Raw genomic sequence first — 7,141 nt, 5'->3', positions numbered from 1 at the left:
AATTCAAAACTAGAAAACACAACCCAGAGAATGGGAGAAAATGTTTGCAAATCATATATCTGATAAGATACTTGTATGTAGAATGTATAGACAACTCCTACAACTCGAAAAACAACCTAGCTTTTAAACGGGCAAAGGACTTGAATAGACATTTCTCCAAGAAGATATACAAATGGCCAGTAAGCACATGAAAAGATGCTCAGCATCATTGTCATCAGAGAAATGCAAATCAAAACCACAATGAGATCCCACTTCACACCCACTAGGATGGCTATAATCAAAAAGATAGGGCTTCCCTGGTGGCGCAGTGGTTGAGGGTCCACCTGCCGATGCAGGGGACACGGGTTCGTGTCCCGGTCCGAGAGGATCCCACATGCCGCAGAGCGGCTGGGCCCATGAGCCATAGCCGCTGGGCCTGCGCGTCTGGAGCCTGTGCTCCGCAACGGGAGAGGCCACAACAGTGAGAGGCCCGCATATGGCAAAAAAAAAAAAAAGACAGATAATACCAAGTGATGAATATGTGGAGAAATTCAAACCCTCATATCTGCTGGTGGGAATGTGAAACAGTGCAGCCACTTTGGAAAATAGTCTGGTATTCCTCAAAAGTTTAAACAGTTACCAATGACCTAGCAATTACACTCTTAGGTATATTATACCCAAGAGAGGTAAAAACATGTCCACACAAAAACTTGTACACAAGTGTTCATAGCAGCATTAGTCATAATATCCAAAAAGTAGAAACAGTCCAGATGTCCACTGACTGATAAATTAATAAACAAAATGTGGTCTATCCACACAGTCGAATATTATTCAGCCACAAAAAGGAATGAAGTACCAATGCATGCTACGACATGGATAAACCTTGAAAACATGCCTAGTGAAAGAAGGCTGACACAAAAGGCCGCATATCATGTGATTCCATTTATATGAAATGTCAGGAACAGGCAAATCTATAGAGACAGAAAATAGGTTAGTCGTTGCCTAGAGCTGGAAGGGTGAGGGGGAAGGAGAACTGACTGTTAATGTGTACAGGCTTTCTTTTTAAAGTGACAGAAATGTTCTAACATTGATTGCAATCGTTGCACGATTCTTTTTTTTTTTAATTATTTATTTGGCTGCATCGGGTCTTGGTTGCTGCACGTGGGATCTTAGTTGCAGTGCGTGGGCTCTCTAGTTGTGGCACATGGGCTCATTAGTTATGGCACATGGGCTTAGTTGCCCCAGGGCATGTGGGATCTTAGTTCCCTGACCAGAGATCGAACCTGTGTCCCCTGCATCGGAAGGTGTATTCTGAACCACTGGACCACCAGGGAAGTCCCATACAATTCTGAATATACTAAAAACCACTGAATTTTATACACTTTATTTATTTTATTATTTTATTTTTGGCTGCATTGGATCTTCATTGCTGTGTGCAGGCTTTCTCTAGTTGCAGCAAGTGGGGGCTACTCTTCGCTGTGGTGTGTAGGCTTCTCATTGCGGTGGCTTCTCTTGTTGCGGAGCATGGGCTCTAGGTGCGTGGGCTTCAGTAGTTGTGGCATGCAGGCTTCGTAGTTGTGGCTTGCGGGCTCTAGAGCGCAGGCTCAGTAGTTGTAGCGCACAGGCTTAGTTGCTCCACAGCATGTGGGATCTTCCTGGACCAGGGCTCGAACCTGTGTCCCCTGCATTGGCAGGCGGATTCTTAACCACTGCGCCACCAGGGAAGTCCCTATACACTTTAAATGAGTGAGTTGTATGTGCTATTAAATCAAAACTAGAGCAAACTACACAGGGCCCAGTTTATTTTTCGAACAGCCACTAAATTATTAGGAATAAATACTTACGTATTGGGTTGTTTGGACACATCTAATAAACGATAAACAGAACTGTTAGGTGTTCTTTTGGTCTAGGGGTGACGTGAAGAAGTTACTGAGACGTTAAGGGCTCTGAGAAACAAGAAAATTTGGGAATCTGCCATGAGGCATGAACCTCCCTCAATTTCCAAGTTGTACCTGCATTTTTATCTTTCTCTGAACACATTCTTACTCTTTTCTTCAAGAATCAAAGGAAGAGGCATCTCTTCTTTTCAAAACAAATTTCTCCACCATGCTCTGGTAGTGAGTCCCTCTTGTGCGCTCCAGGACAGCATGCTTCAGCAGTGATATTCCCTGTCTCCTAGGCAAGTTCCCACACTGCTGCTCCACTGCTTCCTTCCATGCAGTGCAAATGTGCTAAGCAAGGAATGCTAGTCAACAGAAGTGCTCTTTTTCTCCACTTAAAAATGAAACACCTCTATCTATTGCCCAGTTTCTCTACTCCCAGCCTTAAAAGACTCACAGCTGTCTCCCCCACCTCATATAGATACAATTCCATGTGTGCTGTTTTAATTATCTTAGACTCTAGAGATAAGACAGAAATGTGGGCTCCAAACCATAGTAATGAAGGAAAAAATATAGGAAGAGAATGAGAGAACCGGTCATCACAAGGCTGTGACATTCTGTCACTCACAGACACAGAACCAGTTGAATTATTTCTTAGAGTATTCTTAGAACTGCACCCAAATTAAGACATCGCTTTTCATGGCTAGAACTTGTGCTAGCTTTGTTTTTCATTGTGAACCTCCTCCAGTTACAGATTCAATGACAGCCTGTCCAAGCAGCCCAATGAACTTTGTGGGTTTTATCTCTTTAGAGATTAGAGTGAGGACCTTCAAGCTTAATAGCCTCAGTAACAATTTCTAACTTTCTGTCTGAGAACCTTAAACAGGAAAGAGAGAGAAGGAGATTGAAAACAAAAGAGTTGGTATGCTGTATGTAAAGAAAAAATTAACAAGCTGCTTATACGTGATTAGTAGAACTTCTCAGCTACTCTCTGGGGTAACATTACTGGGCTGTTGAGAAGCAGCCAGTAAAGTTGAGTGATTTCTCGCCATAAGCTTCTGTAGAGTAGTGGTTGGGGGCCTGTGATAGGAAGTAAGATGCATTTGTTAAGTTAAAAATCTGTTTTGGGGCTTACCCTGGTGGTGCGGTGGTTAAGAATCCGCCTGCCAATGCAGGGGACACCGGTTCGAGCCCTGGTCCGGGAAGATCCCACATGCTGCGAAGCAACTAAGCCCGTGCGCCACAAATACTGAGCCTGTGCTCTAGAGCCCGCAAGCCACAGCTACTGAGCCTGCGTGCTACAACTACTGAGCCCATGTGCCACATCTACTGAAGCCCGCACGCCTAGAGCCCATGCTCCGCAACAAGAGAAGCCACTGCAACGAGAAGCCCGCGCACCACAACGAAGAGCAGCCCCCGCTCCTGCAACCAGAGAAAGCCCGCATGAAGCAACGCAGACCCAACACAACAACAACAACAACAAAAAAGACATATAATAGAGTTGGCAGGGTTAATTTAATAAAAGGTACTGGAACAACCAACTAGCCATTTATCATGAAATAAATATGGATTCCTAATTCCTTCCTCAATCCAAAATATGCTCCAGATGGATCAAAGATTTAAATATAAAAATTAACCACGAGTCCAAAAAGAAACTACTTCAATAAATATATTGGTAATCGCGAAATAGGGAAGTCTTGTCTGAACATCACCCCAAACTCACAAGTCTTAGTCTATTTTTATTCTATATTTTGCATGGCGCAAAACACCGCTTAAAAAGATGACAAACTTGGGAAAAATATTTGTAACACATATGGCAAGGGGATAATGTCCCTAAAAATAAAAATGCTTCTTTAAGTCAATGAGAAAGGAAAAATAACAGTTTAAAAAATAGGCAAAGGACGTAAGTAAGCAATTCACAAAAGTTGCATTTGTCAGACTTTTTGTTTATGACTTCTGAGTTTCCTGTCATGCCTAGAAAGAACTTCCCTGCTCCAAGATGCTCAACTTTTCTAATAATGAAAGAAATGCAAATTAAAACAAAAATTTCTTTACTGTCACATTGGAAAATATAAATTATCAATAAAAACTTGATAATAGCGTTGCCACAGATTTTTGTGTTGGCAAAAGTATTAAGAAAAAGGCACTTATAGTCGCCGTTGGTAGGAATGTAGATTGCTATTACCTGGGGGACAGTTTGTTAATCACTATCAAAATATCTGTTGTAGTTATGTGATTGGACTCAACAACTCCAACTTTAGGAATTTACCTGCACAAATGTGCAAAGTTTATATTAGGATTTTCACTGAAGCATTGTTCTTAATAGTGAAAAATTGGAAATTCCCTAAATAGCCATCAGTAAGGAATTAGATAAATAAAATATGGAAATGCCATACATTGCAGCTGTTAAAAAACAAATACGTAGGACTTCCCTTGTGGCGCAGTGGTTAAGAATGCGCCTGCCGATTCAGGGGACACGGGTTCGAGCCCTGGTCCGGGAAGATCCCACGTGCTGCAGAGCAACTAAGCCCTTGCACCACAATTACTGAGCCCGCGTGCCTAGAGCCCATGCTCCGCAACAAGAGAAGCCACCACAATGAGAAGCTGGTGCACTGCAACAAAGAGTAGCCCCACTTGCCGCAACTAGAGGAAGCCCAACGCAGCCCAAAATAAATAAGATAAATGCATTTATAAAAAAAAAAAAAAAGAGGAAAACATTTCAATGCTGTTATGGGTTGACTCGTGTCCTCCCTAAAGAGATGTTAAAGTTCTAGCCCTCGGTGCTTGTGGATATGATCTTTCTTGGAAATACAGCCTTTGCAAATGTACTTAAATCAAGATGACACTGTTAGGGTGGGCCCAGATCCAAAATGACTGCTGTCCTCATGAGAAGAAGAGACAGAGTCAGGGGAGGGAGAACACCGCGTGAGACAGGCAGTGAGCAAAGTGCTGCAGCTGCAATTCAAGGAACCCCAGGATTGCCAGCAAACCCCAAAAGGTTGGAAGAGGCAGGAAGGATTCTCCCCTGCAAGTTTCAGAGAGAGCATGGCCCTGCCTGAACCTTGATTTGAAACTTCTAGCTTCCACAACTGTGAGACAATAAATGGTTTAAATCACCCAGTTTGTGGTACTTTGTTGCAGCAGCCGTAAGAGACGAATACAGATGCTAGAGGTAATCAGGATATCTAAAAACAAGTGAATTTCAGATATGAAAAACTCACAAATTAGGGAAAAAGGTAAAGTTATCATTATTTACAAATGATATTTGTTTGGAAAATGCAAGAAAATGAATGGAGAAACCATTACAAACAGTAAGCAATTTCAGTAAGGTAGCTAGGTACAAAATTACTGTACAGAAGTCATTATGTACACAAGCCACACCAGTTAGCAGAGATATAAACGGCTTTATTTACAATAGTTATGAATAAGATAAAACACCTAGAAATATACTTAATAAGAACTGCAAGATCTTTGTGTTAGAAACTTTAAAATGCTACAGAAGGACTCCAAAGAACAATTGAACAAGTGGAAAGGCACACAATGTTCTTGAACAGAAAGACTCGACATGATAAGGGTATTCGTTCTTCCTAAATTAATCTATAAATTTAATGTGATTCCAAAATTCCAAACTGTATTTGGAAACTAGACAAGATGATTTCACCGTTCAAGTGGAAAAAGTAAAAAACCAAACAAGGAGACCCATGAAAGTTCTAAAAGAGAGAATAAATGGGGAATCAGCCTTATCAAATATTAAAAGTTTGATAAAACTATAATAAAATAATGTAGCAAGGCACATGATCAACGGAGCAGAACAAGAATTCCAGAAATAAACACAAATACACGTAAAAATTTTGTATGTTTTTTAAAAAAATATTTAAAATCTGTAAGTAAAAGGTGAATGTTTGATAAAGAGAATTAGGACAACTGGGTAGCCATCTGGGAGAAAAAAGTCCAAATGGATGAAAAACTGAAATATAAAAAAGAAAAAATAGGGACTTCCCTGGAGGTCCAGGGGTTAAGACTCCATGCTTCCAATGCAGGGTCGCAGGTTCGATCCCTGGTTGGGAGACTAAGATCCCACATGCTGTCAGGTGTGGCCAAAAGAAAGAAAAAATAATAGAAGCAATGAGGGGAGGCAATTTTAATCTCAGAAGTAGAAGATCTTTCTCAATATGACACAAGACTTGGAAGCCATAGAAGAAATTTGACCACATTAAAAAATGCTTTTCCCCCTCAATACAGTTGACGCTTAAACAATTCAGGGGTTTGCTGACCCTCTGCACAGTCAAAAATTCAGTATAACTTTACAGTCGGCCCTCTGTATTGCCAGATCTGCATCCTTGGATTCAACCAACCACAGATTGTGTAGTACTGTAGTAGGTATTTATTGAAAAAAAATCTCATAAGTGGACCGGCCCAATTCAGACCTGTGTTCTTTAAAGGTCATCTGTAGTGGACGCTGTCATCCCTGCTGCTATTATGGCATTTTGGTCCCTTCCCAGCCCAGGAAGGGGACTTGCAGGGACCTTTCCCTCCAAAACAAAATAAACGAAAAAAAAACAAGGAAAGACATGATTCAGCACAGGCAGTTTTCTTCTGCTCCCCCTGTATCTAATACCACCAAATTCAGATGTGATAGATAGAGCTCAGGCTAGGCCCAAAGCCCTGCTAACTGGGCACCTAGGGAAGGGCAGGCACGGTGGAGACTGAGGTTGCCCATCCAGTCGGCCACTCCCACCAGGGAAAACAGAAGGCCCAGCAGGTGTGCCTGATTCCACGGCTATATCACGCAAGCTGCACTGGAAACCTCCCGGTCAGCTGCCCCTCTCCTGCCTTTATATGAATTCTCTGAATCACCTTTGCAGAGAAAAGTGTTTGCTTTATTTTAAAAAAAAAAGTTTTCCTTTTGATAAACCACTGTAAGCAAAATCAACAAACAAGAAACTGGAAAAAGTAAAGAGCTCCTAGAAATCAAAGAAAGGCTAACAATCCAGTGGGCAAAAGGATGTGAGCAGACATTTAAGAGGAAACAAAATGGAAGTATGTCTCAAGCATGAAAAGATAATCTCAGACTTAAGAAAAATGTAAATTAAAATAGCATAGATAGGGCTTCCCTGGTGGCGCAGTGGTTGAGAGTCCGCCTGCCGATGCAGGGGACACGGGTTCGTGCCCCGGTCCGGGAAGATCCCACATGCCGCGGAGTGGCTGGACCCGTGAGCCATGGCCGCTGAGCCTGCGCGTCCGGAGCCTGTGCTCCGCAACGGGAGAGGCCACAACAGTGA

Source organism: Delphinapterus leucas, chromosome 2 (genome assembly GCF_059928025.1).
Source record: "Delphinapterus leucas isolate spDelLeu-1000000601 "Yukka" chromosome 2, BTC_Dleu_Yukka2, whole genome shotgun sequence".
NCBI classification, from domain to species: Eukaryota; Metazoa; Chordata; class Mammalia; order Artiodactyla; family Monodontidae; genus Delphinapterus; species Delphinapterus leucas.
This window is presented reverse-complemented; position numbering follows the sequence as displayed.